The 20944-nt window shown below is 36.1% G+C and overlaps 2 protein-coding genes across 3 annotated transcripts in view; one reads left to right on the top strand and one right to left on the bottom strand.

Annotated features, from left to right (window-relative positions):
- The window catches only part of LRRN3 (leucine rich repeat neuronal 3), a 35694-nt gene extending 16831 nt beyond the window's left edge, over positions 1 to 18863 (bottom strand). The window contains exon 1 of the mRNA XM_069851170.1: positions 18282 to 18863. The gene's annotated coding sequence lies outside the window, so the exon portion shown is untranslated. The remainder of the gene's footprint in view (positions 1 to 18281) is intronic.
- The window catches only part of IMMP2L (inner mitochondrial membrane peptidase subunit 2), a 570080-nt gene that overhangs the window by 334221 nt on the left and 214915 nt on the right, over positions 1 to 20944 (top strand). The gene's annotated exons all lie outside the window — the stretch shown is intronic.

The raw sequence follows: 20944 nt of genomic DNA on the forward strand, positions 1-20944 counted from the left end.
CAGCTTAGCTTTGTAAAATAGCCGTGGAATTTGTTAACTTCCTCCTTGATGGTAAGAATTCTGAGCACAATTTAAAGTGTTAACATTATCATAAATTAAAGCTGATTTATTCTGGAAGCTATCAGTTCAAAGTTATAACTGTTTTTGTCTGCTAGAGGCAGACAGGAGAGAGTAAGATGAGGGGAAAGAAAGGATTTTTTTTTTTCTCCCCCTGTTTTGTCACTCTCTTGCTCACCGTCTTTGGAAGTTAACTGCACTGGAAGTAAAACTGAATTGATGTTAATTTAATTCTACTTCTGCTCTACTCAGTGAATTTAAACTCAGAAAAAAAAAAAAAAAATCATTGCTTTGTCCTTTGAGGACTATCTGTCTAATGGCTGTTTGGGGACCCATGTGGAAAGAATTAGACTTCATATCTTTTCTATGCCCCAAAAATACAAGTGAAAACAGCAATTACTATGTCATCAGCCTGCTACAAGAGCGCAGCTTTTATCTCACATTATCTGAAAGATCTCAAATTCTAGCCTAAACTCTATCTCTTTGGTTCATCAATGTTTCCTACTTTCTGCAGTGGGCTGTCATATGTATTAGATTTCACTTACTAGTTCCAAATTACAGAATTTAACTGCTAATGTTTAATTGGAAAATTTATCTTTTTGTTAATGAATTGTGTGAAAACAGGTTATATTTTCATACTTCTAGATATGTCTTTTAATTTTTTTTTTCATTTAAGCTATTTGAGTAAATGCAATAGCTCATATTTGTTGTTTGATATTCTGAATTTATTGTTTACTTTCTGTAGTACTTTCTGTTGTAACCACTTTCTAAGTGAATGGCTCACTTTTGATAAACTATTTTTTTGAATTTTGTTGAATCCAAACCAGAATTTGCTTTGCAGCTGAATAATTTCAAGTAATGGACCCAAAATTTGTTTTGCACGGCTTTTTGTGCAAACACAGTTTTATTCACACAGACAAATTTGAAAACATTCCTGACATATCATTCAAGATGTCTTAGTAATGAAATATTTCCAAATACTTTTTGCTGGTAAAACCAGGTTCATCTTCCTATGCTATGGACCTAAGTTCTAAAACATACTAGAAATAATTCTAGAAATACTTGTAAACTATTTCCTGAATTTTTATATCCAAAGAACTTGAACAGAATGGTTCAGTGCACAGTAGGTCTTTTTTCTGCTGAGAGATGCTTTTTATGCCACTTAGTAAAGTCTATTAATTCCTAAGGGCTCAATTGTGTCTCGTTAGGCATAGATTATAGAATAGTGTAGTGAGTAGCTTCATTTTCTAAGATAACCACATGGACCTAGAGTGCCTCTGGAGCTTAGACTTGTAGAGTCACAAAAACCTTATCTTTCTAAGATAACCACATTGACCTAGAAAGCCTCTGGCTGTGAAAACGGTGGATTTGAGGACAGGAATTTGAATATGGGTTTCTCAAATCTCATTTATGATATGATAAGCAAAAATCATCCAAGCCACCCTTTTTTATATAAGCAATAAGATTTCTGACTGCTCCTTCCTCCGTGCCTACTGACAGAAAAGTAGTCACAGTCAGGTTAGGTTTGCATTAGTTTGCTTCTATGGTTAAAATTAAAAATGATATTTTATTAAACTAAAACATATAATAATAAAGAAGCTGCAACTAAAGACACCAGATCATGAAATTTCATTGATAAGAATAGAAAAATATTGCACAGGTAAATCATCTGGAAGGTTCATTATAAACATCAAATTATTGCCCACTCACTTTGAAACGTGTCTATGGCTTTGACATTTAATCAGTGCAAGAATGGCTTTAATCGAATTGAATATTCAGTAAGTAAAATTAAGATTAGTTTTCTTAAGGCCAGTAAAATGCAGAATGCATTTTATTTTTATACATAATTTCTTTTATTACTTTATGTGCTTGTGTTTTCCCTTGAAGACGTGTTTAAGACTGTTAAGTGTAGAGAGGCTTTTAAAAAAAAATTCTTTCTCATTATCTTGTATATTTCATATATTTATTTTATCTGTTTATTTATCTGTACCAACACAAGACACACCATAAGTAGGATTCACTTAAAATGAAAGAGAGCAATTTCTAGACATATATTTGTATACCATTAAACCCAGTACTGATTTCTATTGAAAGTGTATTTAGAGAAGATATTAGGTTTAAATAAGAAGTAAAGGAAGTAATATATGGAGAGCTAGCACTGACTTGAATGCTCACAAACAGTTAGGTTGTACAACATGCAACCTTTGTGCTGTTGGCTTTATGTATCTGTACTGGATGTACCTAAGTGTAATAAAATTGCTATAAATTCACATTAATTAATGAAGGATTTGATATACTCAAATAACTACTCTGAATATTCCTTGGTAGAAAGTAAAGATTATCTAGTATTTTGACTCGGGTTTACTTCTTTAATAGAGATATAGATTATGGTTTATCGGTATTTACATCCTTGGTAATTGCTTTGCATCTCACTATAAAGAACTAGGCTGTATACATGCATAACATATTAGAAATGCCATTAAGCAAATGATTCTGAATTAATGTTTTGCCTCTCTATGCTATGCAAAACAAATTTTCCCCAATTAATTTACAATTGATTGCTCTATATTTTGCCCCAAGGGAATGGAAAAAAAAAGAGAAAAAAAGGTCTCTATGTTGCCTGCTATTCTGTTTCTGTAGTTTGATTAAACTAAGCATCAAAAGAATAATATATTTTATGTATTACTAATGCTAAATTATTTTAAATTGCAAGACACTAATCACTTGTGTGTGTGTGTGTATGTGTGTGTCCTGGATTAGCGTAGCATTGCACCTGAGTTTGTTGTGCTTATTTTTATGTATCTGTAATATATGTATTATGTGCTTCCCGAGGGAAGCATGTGCTTTTAGCATCTGAACTGCCCAACATGTGTAGGTATATGTGCTATATATGAAATTAATGTATTACTCAGTTCAATCCACAGACATCTCAGAAGCCTTCATTAATGTCTGAGTCACTTTTAGTATGAACTCTTCCCAAAACCTAAATATAGAATTAGCCTTTGTCATTTTACCCTCCTAATCCAAGGTGTTCCTGTAATACTAGACCTGCCAAAACTCCAGGTCTTCTACAACTGCTACTGTTTTTCTTGTCAATCTATAATTTGCAGCTTTAGCCAAAAGCCATTCTTCCTAATTTTTACAAAATTTCCATCTTTGATAGATGCAGAAAAAAATGTATCTGTTTTCCTATGTTGAGCTGTTCCTCAGCTTTTGTATTGTTTCCTGAGGTATCTGATGACATAGAAGAAATCAGCAGGGATAAGTAAAATAGGCAGAGCAGCATTTACTGGTTAGAGCTTGTGAAAATAGCTAGTGGGAAGAATATTCAAACATACAAATGCTTATTTAAATCCAAAGACTTTTGAATTTTGATTATTCTATTTCAAGTACAAATTTAGAAATATTTCTATTACCTGAATGGGCACAATCCTGTATTTGGACAAAGAGTCAGAATTTAACCAAGTATTTTCTATCCAAAAAACATTTTCACATTAAAAAACAGGAGAAAAATAAGGGAGATGGGAATATAAGCTTTAGATTCATAGCTTGACCTATAAACTACAAGTTATCAATACTGACTTGATTCCTGTTCTGACTGCTTGGAAAAAGGTCTGCCTCTAGGACTTGAGCTGTGGATCAGATGGATGTCCATACATCCTCTGGGTGGGCAGAGGGGCTCCTGCAGCCTTCAAGATACTAAAGAATGGCAGAATTTTCCTTAGGGCTTGTTCATTAATGGCTAACTTCTGTTTAGCATGGTGGATTTTTTGTACTACTGTTGCGAGATATCTCCTCATAAATTATTCTGGATCTAGGAACATAATAGAGTTTGCGTTGTTTGGGGAGGGAGGATAGCTAATTAATGTTTAATGGTTAAATACCTTCATTCTTACTTTGAACTAAACCTTAACCTTTGACAGATGATGGGAATTGAATATCTACCTTATCATTAAGCTTTGGAAGATATCTCCTACATCATTAAAGAAGTTTTGAAAGTTTTAGTTGTTCGGTATATAAGTCTACTAGAACTGTAATAAAAAGAAAATGCAGAAAGCTACTGCTAGGTTGGACAGAATGTGTTTTTCTCCATGAGACTAGTAATCTCTGTTTTTAATTTACACATAAAGCAATAAAGAAAGTGGGACTGCAAAAAGATACATGCAAAATATATACAAATAATCTTTCTTTAATATGCCTTCTTAAAACTTTGATAAAATATGTGTATGTGTTGTGACACTTAGTTCCCAATTCTCTGTGATGCTGAGAGATCCTGATAAAAGTGCACAGTATTATTTTGTTATAGGCTGCTCTGTATCTCAGAAATAAACTGAGTAACATGTGGCAGTTGCTACAGTAACGATTTTTTGCATTTTGCAGAAAAAGCCCAAGAATAAAACACATGTAAATTGGCAATGTGCAAAGCAGCATCATATATAGTTTCATATTCTCAAATTGTTTTTTATGGTTTTCCGCTATAATATCTACATAACAACAAGATCTGCTTTTACCTTGAATCTTTCCATAGATTTTTATGAATCATGGATCAAGGATTCATTTTAGGATTGAGCTTCTAAGCTTAATCTACTTTTTTTGCCCTGCCAAACTCTCTATATTTACTGTCCATAAGATACGTCTGCAGTTGCTTTAAGTGCTGATCATGTTTGCTGCATGTGATTATCAGGTCATATAAACAGAATGTAATAAAATTTTAAAAGTTGTCCTTTGCACTTAAATGTGACAATCCGTAATTGTTCAAATTCCTCTAAGCATCTGTCTTGAATATGAGTGTTTGAGCGAAAAGCCAGCAGTTATTTAGGAAGATGATAGTCGGTTGTTCCTGCAAGTCTGAGGGCTTGAGCAGGAGTTTTTAAGGCAAAATTTTTTTTGCTTTTTTTTGGAAAATGTTTGATAATGAATTCTGCAAGTTGTTGCATAATGAGAAATGCACTGTAGTTAATAAAGGAAATAATTTTATGAGATACCATAAAATTATTAGCATTTTGATTTGAATTATGTTCAAATACTTAACCTCAGTGAATGGCAACAAGCAGACTTTGTGAGACAAATGTAAAGATCGTAGATAAGACATAGTCAATGCTATTATATTGGTACTGTTTTGGTGAAATGCTTAGTCTTTCTAAAATGTCTTTGTTTTTCTTCTAAAACTTCTTTTGAGTTTAGCGTATGCTTGTGTTGGAATATTTGAGTTGTCATAATACCAGTGATCAATATCAGCAATGTAATTTATTTTTTTCAGAATTTTTTTTTTGAAAACAGTATCAAATTGTTGATTAGTCATGCTAAGAAACAGAAATGCAAACTATCTGCTCAAGATGGTTTCTAATATGAGAAAAGTATGTTAAGGGCTTCCAGATCCTCCCTCTAAACTTGGTACTAAGGAAATATGATGACAATGATGTTGTGCATGTTCAGAATTGAGAAATGAAAGGACTCCCTTATGTTTTTCCCTGGTAACATTAAAGAAAACACTGGAATTCAGTGCTGCAGCCTATTTCTGCCCTGATTTATATGCCATGGCTTCAGCAAAGTTACATATGGGATTGTAGCATGGTTCTAGTTTGTCAGCATTTGCACATTGCTGTCTTTTTTCAAAGATTAGGACTAAACGTTGTGTTCATTTAATCATCTGTATGAGGTTACTCTAAATTTTAGGCAAATCTAATTGACTGGTTCATGTTTCCTAAATTACTCTAGTAGAAGTAATTACTGGATGAATCTTGATGTTTGAGATGATTCTGAGAAACTCAGCACAAATAATAGCTCCAAACTGGCAAGATTTCTCAGCAGAATCACTCCCCATGAACCTTGTTCCAGGTTGCAATCATGTAAAGAGTGAAACAGTTTAAGTATATCAGCTATATGAAGTGAAAAGCAAAGTTTAGAGCTTATTATGAAGTAGTTTTGTGCTAATTCTAATTCATGACTATTAGTGCTGTATTTTCACGACTGCATATAACACTGTAGTATATTCACCCTCAGATCTGTGGAATGCACTAAACACCTGGCTGAGCAGAAATACACAGATTACAAATAAAGACGGTAGTGCTTCAGGGTATTGTTCTCGTCTCAGCTGTTTACTATAATATGAATAAATACAGTGTGTTACTTTAAAAATTTTAAACAAGATAGGAGGGCATTTAAACAATTTTTTAGTATCTCACTGGGATGTGGTCAAATTACTCTTCTCTTGGTAGTTAACAACAAAGCAAGTATTGCCTTCTGACTAAATGGAGTTTTATTTCTTTTATAGCTGTTTGCAGTCTATCAGACTGCCTGCCTTCTCAAAATTTTCACCTACTCCATACCACTGGCTCATAGACCAAATTCAAAACATGTAGCAAGACAGATGGGACAGTGTCTTTCACCTCTGGTAACGTCTTAATTGCTCTCATCAGATGCAGTCATACTAAGACATCTAAGCAGGCTGAGAGCAGTGGTGCTGTCGATCTTTACTTAAGACAATGTTGGCAAAGGAGCGAGCCCCTCTACTGAGAGGATCATGGCATCATGTAATAGTCAAGTTGGAAGGGTCCTTAGAGAGTCTCTAGTCCAACCTCCTGCTGGAAGCAAGAAATCAGTTGTTAGGTCAGAACATCTTGCAGTAAGTAAAATCAAACTTTGGAATTTCTTATCAGTTACTATGCAGAATTTACTAATCTTGTCCTTTGACCATCCCATTTCACATAGATCATGGTTGATTTTGACCCATTTGGATTCAATACTGTACCTTGATATGCCAAGAAAAAATATTTTTTAGGAATTCTAATGCATATTTCATTTTTTATGGGATTGAACAATTTCCTGAGCACTAGTGCTGATTACTCTTTATCACTTCTATTAAAATACCTACATTTCAATTAATGATGGAGTAGGTGACTTCCACTAAATTTACTCAGACTTTTTGAAAGTTTGGCTAACCTGTACATGAGAGATTAAATGGCAGATAGTGGATTTATACCATAAATTTTATATGCTTACCATTGCCTATTTGTCAATAAACAGTCTACAATCTCAATGATAGTTTCCCTGACATAGTTGTGTCAGGCATGTAGGGTGTGTGCTTATATAAACCTTTATTTAATTTGTCTTACTTTTTTTGTATTTTTTTTGCCTTTGTGGTGTTTGTAGGGCTGATAAAATGGCGTACCAAAACAAGGCATTGTTTGAAGAACTGTCATATAAAACAAAGCGAAGGCTACAAAGACTTAATCCACATTCACTTGAGGTGAATGGATTTTTTGTTGCTTTCTGTGAACTTCTGGTAAACCTCAGAAACTGTCAGAGCAGTGATGAAGAATAACACTGGAAAACTAGAAAGTTTACAGGTTTTTCTAACCCTTAAAAGAGCAAGAGATATTTCAGTTTGGAACAGAAGGCCAGGACCTGTGTTGGCATAACTCCAAGTGTGCTAACTCCAAGTATATGTATCCGTATTCTTTACTTCAATTGAGGTGACCAAGAACCCTAAATATACTTGAGAATTTGGACAATGTGTGGGCAATTTAACACTTCAGCAATTAAATCTTTGAAATTCCATGCAATTTTACTTCCCTGTTTTAGTCATAGTTTATTGTTGAATGGTACCTACTGAAGGCAATATTTAAATGCCTAAAATAGGCACCTGGATCTGGGTTGCATTGAGAAGTCTCTGAAGGCAGTGGGAGAACTGGAAATCATCATCTTTAAAACGTAAACTTTATTAGAGGGAGTTCTTTTATGTAAATACTTAAGCAGAAATTAAAAAACCTTTATCTGACTTCCACTTTCAAATGAAATCACACATTTTTAATCGGTGAACCATAGAAATAATATAATCCTTTCCAGACCAGCTTCTAAATGTAATTGTGAAATGGATTATTAATGGGTCTAGAAGTTAGAAATTATACCAAATCATAGAGAGACATATGGGAATAAGTACTATAACTTCTTGCATTAAAATGGAGCATCAAAGAATCTAGTATGACTGTAATTAATGCTGAAAATGCCTGTAATGTCCTTTAATGTAGACATTAAAGCTTACCTATTTCTCTCAAATATATTTTTTTAAAAAATTAGTGGAAAATACTGTGTTGTCTCCCCAGTATCAGTCACATCTGGGCTAGTAGCTTGAGAGCACAGGTCAGTCATAGAATCATAGAATCACAGAATCATAGAACCACCAGGTTGGAAAAGACCCACCGGATCATCGAGTCCAACCATTCCTATCAAATACTAAACCATGCCCCTCAGCACCTTGTCCACCCATCCCTTAAACACCTCCAGGGAAGGTGACTCAACCACATCCTTGATGTCCTTGCTGTTTGGACAAAATATTTTACTGTCCTCATTCATTTGTCAAGTAGACACAGTAATACAAAATAAGTGTAGTTGGTGGTTTTTTTGGGGGTGCGTGTGAGTTATTGGGTTTTTTTCCTGAGTAAATTACTTATAGCAACTCTTAAAACCAGAATATGCATAATCTTATTCCATTTACTCAAAGATGATAAAAATGGCGATGTAAACACTGATGCTCATTTTTCCACTTCATGGAAAAATGTTTACTACAGACCCATGAGGAAAAAGTTACAGTGAGGACCATGTGCTTCCATTTTGAAACATCATTTTAATGTCAATGAGTAATATTTCCAGGAAAGATGCTATTTAATTTTGAAGAGATTTGCTTTTCCTCATCAAGGCAATATGCTATTTATTATTTCTGAATGTTAACTCTCTCCTAACACAGGCAAACCAGAATGTACACTAGTTGCCAAATGTTTGGTATAATTTTATTTAACTAAACTTCATTTGACCAGAAGTTGAAAACTAAGTTTGTTTCCAGTGTCTTTCGGAGTTTTCCATTTGAAAAACCACCTTACCAGCTTTTCTAGGCAATATGGACTGCAATTTCAAAGGTTCTTGTAACTGTCTAGATAGATTTCCTTTTATTGGAAATCAGTTTCAGAAACTTTTGGATGTCCACCTAGATGTTTTAGATAAAGAGGCTGTACCATAACATGTGGAAGAAGAGTTCTCTATGAGTAATTTTTATCTTTTACTTCGTTGAAATGAAGCAGCGCAATGAATTTTGTATTTCTAGATAGAAAAATCAGGAAAATATCAAAAAGAAAAGAGAAAAAGCATTTACAGGTCTCTTCTGCATTTATTGGTATTGATGGAAATTTTGCCGTTTACCATAAATAGAAATAAAATTACACTCAGAGATGGCAATTCTAAGGACTGTCTGAGAAAGGTTTCTGGATTGTTTTATGTAGGATGGAAGTTTTAATGGTAATAGTTTAATTTGTTTGTTTTTATCTGATGCTTCTCTTATAATTACTTTTACACAGAACTCTATAAAACAATGTTAATGGGAAAGCAGAAACAAACACAATTAACAAACAATCAAGAAAGAATAAAAAAATAACAATTTTAGTTGAGACTCCCACAATGGTTTCGATCTCGCCTAGTTTTACTGAGGTGTTTGAACACATCAGATATCACCAGCAATACATGGTATCACCAGCTTTAGAGGTACAGGAGAGGGCAATTTATGTTTTACTGTCTGTGGCAAATGAGAAAATAATAGATATCAAGTGAGTTGCAGTTAATCAGATTTTCTTTGATTTATATCTTAAAGTTGTTTTAATGTAACTTTTGCAGGTTTTGTTTGTTTTTTGGTTTTTTTGTGGTTAGCAGTAACAGAATGTGTGTTATAAAAAGAAAGTGTACCTGTGACATAATGAAAACTGGTATTTGTTTTTTGTTATGCTTTAAAGGTGTGAAAGCATCTGTACCAGTGTGAACACAAATGTGTTGGTTTTCCTGCAGCTGAAATACAGCAGTGGTGAGGATATGGTCCAAGTACATTAAGACTTTTTCTGAACCATAGGTTCTTGATAGCAAGTGTAATTATGAAAATGCACTATTTTACAGGTAACATCACTGAAATATAGAGCTAAGTTTATTGTATTAAAATTACTCTATGCGCTAATAACTAAGGGGATCGCTTCCTGTCAGAGTGAGTATAGGGCTTGTATGATGTGTGTCCAAACATGCAAATTATTACTGGGTCTGTGGAAGTGAAAAATGTAGGACTATTGCTGTGCAGTTCCACAGAATGGCTGGCTGTTCTTCCTGCCCAGGAAACATTGAGTTCAACAGCTGCTCCTATAGAGGGCAGAGTGCTTATTTTTGTGTGTTTTTTTGAGTTTGGAGTTTAGACTCTAAGCCTAGAGTAATACGCTGAATATCCCTTTCATTTCTCATTGCAAAATAAAAATGAAATGACTGGAAATGTGTTTGTCTGACACAATATTGATGACTCCATAATCTATATCAAAGTAATATTCAGAAGAATATGTTACCTGAATTATACGTGCTGGGTAAAATTGCTATTCAGACAAACATTTCTAGCTTTACAGATCATTATATTTGCAATTACCTCGTTTTGTCTTCTCTCACCCCATAAGGATACCTGTATAAACCAGTATAATGGTCATTAGTCATCCATATCTTTCAAGTGGTGTAGTTTTAGACTTCTATTTGGGCTTACCAAAAAGTAACTGACAAAAAAAATTAAAATTAAGGAAGTAGTGAAATTACTGTATTCTGAGGATGTCATAAAATAGCTGCTATACACTCTCACATGACTTTCTTTGAGGTTAGCATGGTGTGTCTAGTGGAGGAACAAGTATATATTCAAAAATTGATGGGTGGACTGCTCAGTGGATAAGGGATTGGTTGGATGGTCACATACAAAGAGTAGTGGTCTACAGCTGAATGTCCAGATGGAGATTCATGACAAGATGTGTCCCTCAGGGGTCCATACTGAGACCAGTGCCGTGTAACATCTTCATCAGTGATACAGACAGCGAGATTGAGTGCACCCTCAGCAAGTTTGCAGATGACACCAAGCTGAGTGGTGCAGTTGTCACACCAGAAGGACGGGATGTCATCCAGAGGGATCTGGACAGACTGGAGAAGTGGGCCTGTGAGTACCTCATGAGATTCAACAAGGCCAAGTGCAAGGTCCTACACCTGGGTCGAGGCATTCCACAATTTCAATACAGGTTGGGGGATGACGTGACTGAGAGCAGCCCTGCAGAGAAGGACTTGGGGGTGCTGATTTAAGGAGTTCAACATGAGCCGGCAATGCATGCACACAGCCCAGAAGGCCAACCGAATCCTGGGCTGCATCAAAAGAAGTGTGGCCAGTCAATTGATGGAGGTGGTTCTGCCCCTCTGTTCCTCTATTCTTGTGAGACCTTATCTGGAGTATTGTGTCCAGTTCTGGAATCCTCAACATAAGAAGGATATGGAGCTGTTGGAACAGGTCTAGAGGAGGGCTACAAAGATGATGAGAGGGCTGGGGTGACTCTCCTGTGAGGAAAGGCTGAGAGATTTGGGTCTGTTCAGCCTGGAGAAGAGAAGGCTCTGAGGAGACCTTATAACAGCCTTCTGGTACCTGAAGGGGGGCTACAAGAAAGCTGCAGGGGGACTGTTCACAAAGGCTTGTAGTGATAAGACTAGGAGCAATGAGCATAAACTAGAGAGAGACATATTTAGACTAGACATAAGGAGGGATTTCTTCACAATAAGAGTGGTGAGACACTGGCACAGGTTGCCCAGGGAAGCTGTGGCTGCCCCATCCCTGGAGGTGTTCAAGGCCAGGTTGGATGGGACCTTGGGCAGCTTGATCTACTGGGATGTCCCTGCCCGTGGCAGGGGGCTTGAAACGGGATGATCTTTAAGGTCCTTTCCAACCCAAACTATCCTATGATTCTATGAAAAGGGTGTAATACACTGAATATATCTAGGATAAACTTAAAACGTTATGCTTAGAGGATAACCTAAGTAACTCTCTTGTTATAAACTTGTATTAAATGGGACTTGTGTAAATCATGTTCCTCAAGCTACAGTGGTAATGAAGCACCACTTCCATGTTGAAAAACTTTTTTTGATTAGTTTTTTTTTTTAGAATTTTATAAGAGAAGATATTGTACTTTATAAATTCATTGTATTGTTTCTAAAACGTATTTTTGCATTGGAAGGGGAGGAAGAATTGTTAAATCAATGCCTGATTTCTGTATGGGGCACATGAAAAAAGGCGGTTTTGTATTGTGCAGTGGGTTTGGAACTGTTATTGCACATAGAAGAGGTTTTTCTGGAAGGCTCAGCCCCGATGTGAGCCTTGGCCAGAGCAGACTCTGCTGCCTGTCTGCTCCTTCCATGGCCTGCAACAAGCAGCCTGCTGGTGTGGGGAACTCAGCAGGTAATTCTGCACGTCGGTGGAAGCACTGTGAATTAGCTCACTGTTAAGTGCCATCTGCAAAAATTGCTCATGTTTGACATGACCTCTAGAGAAGGCCCCTTTCCAGCAGGGAGGGGAAGTTTAGGGATTTGAGAGAAATTGACCACAGAAATGAGCTTGTGTTGAAGAAAGTAATATCTCTAGTCCTTTGATTTACAGCTACTGTGACACTTGCTAAAATCTTTGAGAAAAGTCTCTGTTTCTGCATAAAAATTATTACTGTCCAGATGAGCTATTTTATTAGGAATTTAGGTGCAGAATAAATCACATAAATATGATATAAATAGCAACACATATATATCTCCCTTTTCAGCTGCAATGTGCCACTATGTAAAACAGAAGTAGAAGACATTTGTGTTTATCCTTATTCAGGGAACAAGTTAAACATTTGCACTTATTTCAGTGCCTCCCAAGTCAGAGATATATTTCTTGTGTTGTCTTGAATAAGGATGACTTTTTGTTTTAGTACCATGATGACAAAGCTATCAACCTGCTTGTCAGCTGTGGTTTCCTCCAACCACACTATAAGAGCCCTGTTAATATCTGACCATCACATTGCCTTTGAAAAGATTATTTGGAAAATCATCTTATCTCATCCAGGATGATGGCTATTCTAGGGTAATTTTAAAAAAGTTTCAGTGGACAATTTTGCTTTTCATTCTGTGTTCTATTACCTCATGTTTATTCTGTTGTTTTTTTTTTATTTTCTAATTTATTCAACAGGTAATTCCTGAAATTGTCTGATCCTTAGGCAGAAACTTGTATAAATAATATTTTTCTAAATTTTTTTTTTTACTCTCCACAGTGGTAGCTGGATGTCCAGGGAATTTTTAGTACCGCTGAACTTAAGATTTTTACGGGTCTTACACTGAATGTTTTAGAGACTTTTAAGTATTTCCTAGCAGAGTGGTTGATATTTGCACGCTGAGGGTAATACTAATAATCAGCAGATATTTTGAAAGAATATCCCCTGTAGCATTTTATTCAGCTTTGCAGTGTTTGCCTCTAAATACAGGTGCTTATGCAGGAAATGGAACTGCTAAATAATTTCTTTTATGCCAGTATTGTCAAAAAACATTTCGCAGTTTGATTGAGATTGTGGGAGTTGAGAACAGAAAAGAAGCAAAAATTCTTTTCTGCTTTAATTCAGAGGTCAGTGGAGTTAAGCTACCATTAAATTTGGGGCAGATATTTTAATGAAATCCAGAAACACAGGAGTTGAATAGAAATAATGGGAATACAGAGATCTTATTTCTTATTTCCTTTGAATTAGAGCATTACTGCTTCTGCCCAAGCAGTTACAGGGAATAGGCAAGCTGAAAGAGAGTGAGTTTTATTGAGATAAATCTTTTGTGAAGAAGAAATACTTCTAAATGGGTCTGGAGCACAAGTGTTATGAGTGTGCCTGAGGGAATGGGGGTTGTTTAGTCGGAAGAAAAGCAGGATTAGGGGAGACCTTATCACTGTCTACAACTACTTGAAGGGAGGTTGTAGTGAGATGGGTGTCGGTTTCTTCTCACAAGTGACAAGTGATAGGACAAGAGGAAATTGCCTCAAGTTGCATCAGGGGAGGTTTGGAATGGATATCAGGAAAAATTACTTCATTGAAAGGGCTGTTGAGCATTGGAACAGGCTGCCCAGGGAATTGGTTGAGTCATCATCCCTAGAAGTATTTAAAAGATGTGTAGATGTGGTGCTTGGAGACATGGTTTAGTGGTGGACTTGGCAGTGTTAGTTTTATGGCTGGACTCATGATCTTAATGGCTGGACTCGATGATCCGGTGGGTCTCTTCCAACCTGGTTGTTCTATGATTCTATGATTCTAAAGGCCTTTTCCAACCTAAACAATTCTGTTATAGTTTGATAATGATATAGTGATAATAGTTTCAAAGATATGCTGGATAAATTTGTGTTTATGAAATTAAACTTCCCCTTTCTTTTAATGTCTTTGCATTTGTTTGTGCTTTGCAGAAAACTACTCATTGAGTTTAGGAATACATGGGGTGAGAGCATATCTGAAGCTTGTTCTTCCAAGCAGTTTGTAAATTAAAGCTAAGAAAACATAAAATAGAAGTAAATGAGATGGTAAATATAATCCTATTTATCAAATAATATTTCCTTTGCCTTGTAAGACTAGAACATGTTTTTAAATATTGAGGGAAGCAAATGTGCACGCGTTGACTATCTTTTTTTTAATTTCTTGGCTATTGTTTTTATTATGTTTGATTTATTACAATCATAGCCTTCCATGTATAAAGAACAGGAAATTCTCTTGTGAGAGGATAATTGGATCAAGCAAAATCGTGAAAGAAATTTGTATTTCACCCTTATGAAAGTGCTTTCTTAGTAGGTGTCACACTCAGCTACTCCACAAAGAACCCGAAGTGGAATAATCTTATTGATATCCAAATTGGATATTTCTCTGGTGCAGATGAGTGTAGCACCACGTTCTGTGCTAATAAAACTTTGTAAGTTCAGGTCAGCTGAGGATATGAATTTATTGCAGAAACCTTGTTGACATTACATATAGATTTTTTGTATAACACTGAAGGTTGTATTGTTTGTTTAAATATAGTTTTTGGCATCAAGGATATTGAGGAAAGTTCTTTATGAACAATGTCATTTCACAATATCAGTGTTTAACAGTTTGGTCAGTTGAATAAGTTAAAGGCACAGTAATTTGTTTTTACAGTTACATTACAGTTATAATGAGAAGCATTGATTTTTCTCTTAATACTGATGTGTTTAATGACCTTTCTAATGACATCTGTCACTACTGTTTCTTCTCAAATTCTGCTGGCATTTTCGCTTTAGTAAAGTGAAAGATTTAAATTGCTTGTTGCATTGTTAGAATGAAAATTAATATTATTTTCAGAGTAGCATGAAGGCTTGAAGACTTCTGATTAGTTTCTGTTAAGAAAAAATTAGAAGTTATCTGGTTTTGGTCTTCAGAAAATAGTTCCTTGAGCGCTATGTCTGACACTAGTTTTCCATTGTCAGTTTTTGCTAGTTGATATTAAGTAGAGATTGTGGAATTTAAAGTGGAAGGGCTTTTTATGATAGTTTCTGACAAAATCTCTTTCAAGAGTCTTTTTTCCTTCAGCTGTTAGTGGTACTCTCTGAAAGAAAGGTATAAAAATTAATTAAAACATTGATGTACCATAACTCACTAAAAACATATGCCTGTACTTCAACAAAGGTTTAACAGTTTATCTGTGGTGACTTTTCTGTCAGAAGTAGGATAGAACTCTGTTTTTTACTGCTTATCTTCTTTTATTGCTTTAGATACTCTAAAATTTGGCTATTAAACACCAGCCATTTAAAGTTAGAGTGATTATCACCAAGCAGTAAAGCTTTTGTTTTGAATCATTATTGTTGTAATAAAGATCAGGGATGACTCAAAGAAAGTGGTTTCAACGCTGCTAAATGGTTTGGTTTCACTTGCAAACTCTTAATTTTGTCCTCTAGTGTCAAGGGATAAGTGATCACAAGGGATTTGCAGGACATGAGTATTTCCATAAGCTGTTCATTCTTGATCAGTTAACAAGGATTGCACATATTTTTGATCTGTATCACAGATAGCAACGTTGCCTAGTTGATCTGGTCTATATCTGATGCAAGGGAGACATACTCACCTGCTTCTGGGTACTCCAAACAGGCATGCTGTCACGTCATGCTCAGATATACCACCCTGAAAGGTGGTACTTCGGGGTTGCCATAACAACATCAGCCAGTCATTTTCTGACACTACAACATTATTGCAGGAGCTTTGAGGGAGTGTTGACCAGAAGACAGTCAACATACATTTTGACTGCTTTGCTGGTTAGGAATGGCCATACTGTGTACTCAGACGATGCATCTACAGAATGTTTTCTCTATACATGTATGATTGGAATGACCAATTTTTTTCTGAAACTCTTTGGCATAACTACATATTTTAAAGTAGCATATTAGCGTATATGTGACAAAACCCAGTATGCATTAGTGTAAAATTACTCTTATTTACTTAATTGTTACATTAAAAATCAGTGAGGATAAAGACTCAGGAAAGGAAAGCATGTACTGTGGTATATAGAAAAAGTTTCATCTCAGTGGTCCTTTGCATATAGCATGAAGAAATCAGAATCGGGTTTTCTCTCTTTATTGTGTAGCACAGTCTGTAAAAGTCCAAACCAGTAGCTTGAAATTCTTGTTTCAACAGCTAAAATGGGTATGCAATGTGAGTGAAAACAGGATATTTAATTAATTGAAGCTGAGGTTGTGGTTCACAGTGAAATAAGCCAGCGTGCTTTAAACAGATTTCATAGACCATCTGAAATACAGGAAGCAAGCTTGCCAATAGCAGCAGCTAATGCTTCAATACCTTTCATTTTGCACTCTGAAAAGGAAACCTCTTCTTAAGCTCATTCATTTTCCAGAGGGAATATCGAATGCTGTGGCATATTGTCAGAGCTGCTTTATTGTCACCATTTACAAAGGTCACCTGAATTAATTGACTTCTTACCATACATATTGTTAAGCTACCCATTTCCTGACATTTATGGAAAGGTGGCAGGCTTACGGCCATTGGCTAATCTGTTGATGGTTGTTTCACAATGTTTGTTTCTCAAAACATAGTAACTCTAAAATTACAAGCAAATAATGGCACTGCTGCAAGGAAATAGATTCTTTATGATATTCTCCAAGGTGTGTGCAGGAGTGAGGGGATGGGAGAGAAAAAGGGGTAGGAGAAATAATGTAAATACTGAGCTGGTTTTAACACAGGGATAGTGTTCTAAAAAGCAAACAAAAACATGCAGGTTTTTTTCCTTTTGAAGCATGCATTAGGTAGCTAACCTGTCTTTTTGTGTTGTAAAGTAAAATCTCTTTGGCTTTCACTGATGCATGAATCACAGATCCATGCTGATGGACTTTACTGAATGTGTTTTCATCTGAAGGGATACTGAGGTGCTCTTATAGTGCATGAAAGAAATTACCTACACATACATAAACACAAACACATTAGGCAAAAGTAGTACTGGCATGGTATTTTATGTTGATTAAGTTTGTTACTTAGAAAATTACTGTCCTTTTTTTCTAGCCCCCTGCATTTACTGCCCCCTCCATCCTGCTATGTTGGGTTCTTCTCTTTCTCAACAGCAGTGCTGGGGAGAAACTCCAACTAGACATGTGAAAACAAAGACATTGAAAGCAAAGACAAACAGTTCCTAGCTTTCATATACTAAAATAGGCAAAGCTTTTGTAGTGATGGATTTGAACAGTCTCCTTACATGAAAATATACTTCAGAGCCACTCTGCTGTGATCCTGTTAATTACCAAAGAAGATTAGAACTCTTCTGTTTAATGTGATCCTTTTTACCTAACACGTCCGTTCCAGCTGCATCAGTAATCAGACATTCACACTGTTCCTTCTGACTGGAAAGGGGGTGTTTTTAAGCGAAGTCATTTGCCACAATCCTTAAGATGTAGCCTGGCAGAAATTCAATAACTGTAATATGCTCATTCAGCCTCATTGCTCAGTGGTTTTTAGGTCTTGACATAAACAGCATTTTCCTTAACCCTAGCATTGGAGAAAAGAAAAGAGGCTGTCCTATATCTTGTTTTATTGGTCTCACAACACAGAGCAACTGTGTAATTTGATTTTGCATCTGAGACATGAGGGGAAATGTTCTCCCTGTATAATTTTTTACCCTTTGATGTTCTTTCAAGCTAACAAATGCACAAATCTGATACTTTTTCAAGCATATTTAGATCATCTCTGGCATTAAAAGCAAATTGCACTTGTATTTTTGTTCAGAAAGTAAAATGTGAAAATACGCTAATAAAATAACTTTGCAAAAAGAAGAAAAGGGAAAGAGTTTACATGCTAAGATAAAAGTCAGGATAAAATTGAAAATAAAGAGGAACTTACCCTATAATAAGAGTAGTTTCAGAGCTGGAGGAGTTCTTGCATCTCGATAATTTTGATTCCTTAGTTCAGGTAGCCACATACTTGTATTAAAGCCAGAGTCTGAATAGACATGCATACATGTATGTGTGTGTGAGAGTCAATGTGTGTGCATGTTTCTAATGGTATATAATACAAAGATGTATCTATTGTTATCCTACAACATGAGAGACTCTGTGCTGCCAGCTGAGATCCCTTATGTTTGCCAGAGCGCTGTTGCTGCCTGGCTGACTGCAGCTCGCAATCCAGTGGAGAGAGAGAGAGGAGGGGAGGGAGAGAGAGATGCTTGCTAGCTCTTCTTATTTCTCCTTGTTTCCATGGTGGTTAGTGGTGCATCGTTCACCCGCTCGCTTGTCAAACTGACATGGTGCTGCCTGCTCAGCGGTCATTAATAACTGAGCCCCCTCCGCTCCCCAGAGAGGAGCCAATGCTTCAGCGTGCCCAGATGCCGCGTAGTACACGCGGCTGCGCCAGCCTGGTTGGCCGTGGGAAGCTGTCTGTTACGTGACACTGCTGCTTTGGGTATGGATACATGAAACAAGCCTTTGCACGCTTCCAGATATCTTCCGATTTGTAGGAGTTACAGGGCATGCTTTGTGTTTGTACAGAACAGCTTGGGAGGTTTAGATTCTCCCCTTCTCTCTCGCCCCCCTCCCCTCCTTTCTTTAAGGCTATATAGTGATGTTATTTGTGTTCAGAACAACTGATTAGAGATCACTGAAGTTCTGCAAAGGCTGCTGTAGTTCAGAGAATATTGCATGTAGAAAACACCCAGGAAAAAAGCTGCCTCCCACCCCCCAGTTTTGCTGCTTTTCTTTCTTCCTTTCTTTTTTTTCCAGTTTAAGAAAGTAAAGGATCTTTCATATTTCCCCTTTTCCAAATTTTATAGAATATTAAATTTCATTGCATACATTTACCAGTAGAAAGTAAGAGCAGTGAAACATCTTTCTGAGAAACAAAAATTCAGAATAATCTGAGGAAGAGGTGCGTTAAATAAAGTCAATTTTGATCTCTGTATACTTGACTCCGTCATTTATGACCATCTAATTATATACACTAGACTGTACAAATAGTTTCTTCTCTCCCTCCCTTTTTCCTTTCTTTCTCCCTTCTTCCTTTGTGTCCTACTGTTAGGTGAGGAATTATTATTTTTTCTACAAACTATGAAGGCTAAAAAAAATTCAAGATTTTTTTCAGTATAAGAGACGTGCACTGAATTATATCATGCCTTCCTCTAGCTATACAAAACAATAAATGGAATAGATGTTGTGAGAAGAAGGTTTTGTTTTAATCATATATATGGTTTTATGTGAAGGAATTACTTTGTAATAAAAGATGAACAATAGCAAAATACAAATAGTTGGTTATCAACAGGTCAAAAGGAAGAAAATGTTGAATATCTTACATGAATTCAGTACTGGAGCCCTGACTGGGGCAGGGTACCCTCTAGTGGATTAAAGTGAAACGTAGCTCTGATTTCACACTCCCTGCTTTGTTTGGAGAAAGGCTTTCAGTCCTGCCTAATATTAGTATGAAACATTTCTGAAGATTAGCAAACAATGTAAATTAATGTACTTATTGCAACAGTGGTAGCACTAGAATTCTATTATAAAATGGTTACTATTTTATGAATACGATATATCACTTGTATTCACTTTGAGTCTAAGATTGTGGACTACATGATTTTTTGTTTTATTCTGTAAGAATGTTATTTTACACTTTAGAAAATCACTTATGCTGAAAAATGAATTTAAGTAATGCCAGATTCTTGAATAAATTTCAAACTGTTAAGATTGATTAGGACAAACTTCCCAAAACCAGTCCTGTTTGACTCACTGGAACTTACATTGTTGTGGCTGTCATAAGTCTTTTTTTTTTCCCCTTCTGCCTAAAATTTTTTAATTCTGCATTTAAATTAAGTTGAAGGAGTTGTTTGTTCTTTTTTAAATGGCTACTGTTTAGTTTTCATACAAACGAGCATATATGTAATAATAGCATTTAAGTGTCAGATTGCAAATACTCTAGGATGAAAAGAAGGCCGTGTGGCCTTTCCATTTTCTCCCATTCTTTTAGCATGGGTATAAAATTTTTTTCTCAAATGTGACCCAGAGAGGTATAACAAAAACAGCTGAGGCTGACGCACGTTTGGTTATGTTTCAGGTCTTCTTGCCTGGAGCAGGGATGGAGAACACCTCAGGCCAGAAAGATGTCACATCACCTTTCTGTAGCCTCAGTGCTCATTGGTGAAACCCTGGCTTTCCTTTGCCCCCATGACGTGGCTCGTAGAGTCTCTGGTAGTACTTAATGTTCATCAACATGAGCTGCAAATACAAACCATTGTAAACTTCCCAAAGTGAACCTATGAGCTTTCCCTGCTGCATGATATAATAACTTGTGTCTGATGGGACAGTGTTCAGGATGTTTGGGGAGGAACTGTTCATTAAGGCTTATAGGGATAGGTCGAGGGGCAATGGGTATAAACTGGAGAGGGGCAGATTTAGGCTAGACATTAGGAAGTATTTCTTCACAATGAGGGTGGTGAGGCCCTGGCACAGGTTGCCCAGGGAAGCTGTGGCTGCCCCATTCCTGGAGGTGTTCAAGGCCAGGTTGGATGGGGCCTTGGGCAG

This window comes from Phaenicophaeus curvirostris, chromosome 1, assembly GCF_032191515.1.
Source record: "Phaenicophaeus curvirostris isolate KB17595 chromosome 1, BPBGC_Pcur_1.0, whole genome shotgun sequence".
NCBI lineage: Eukaryota > Metazoa > Chordata > Aves > Cuculiformes > Cuculidae > Phaenicophaeus > Phaenicophaeus curvirostris.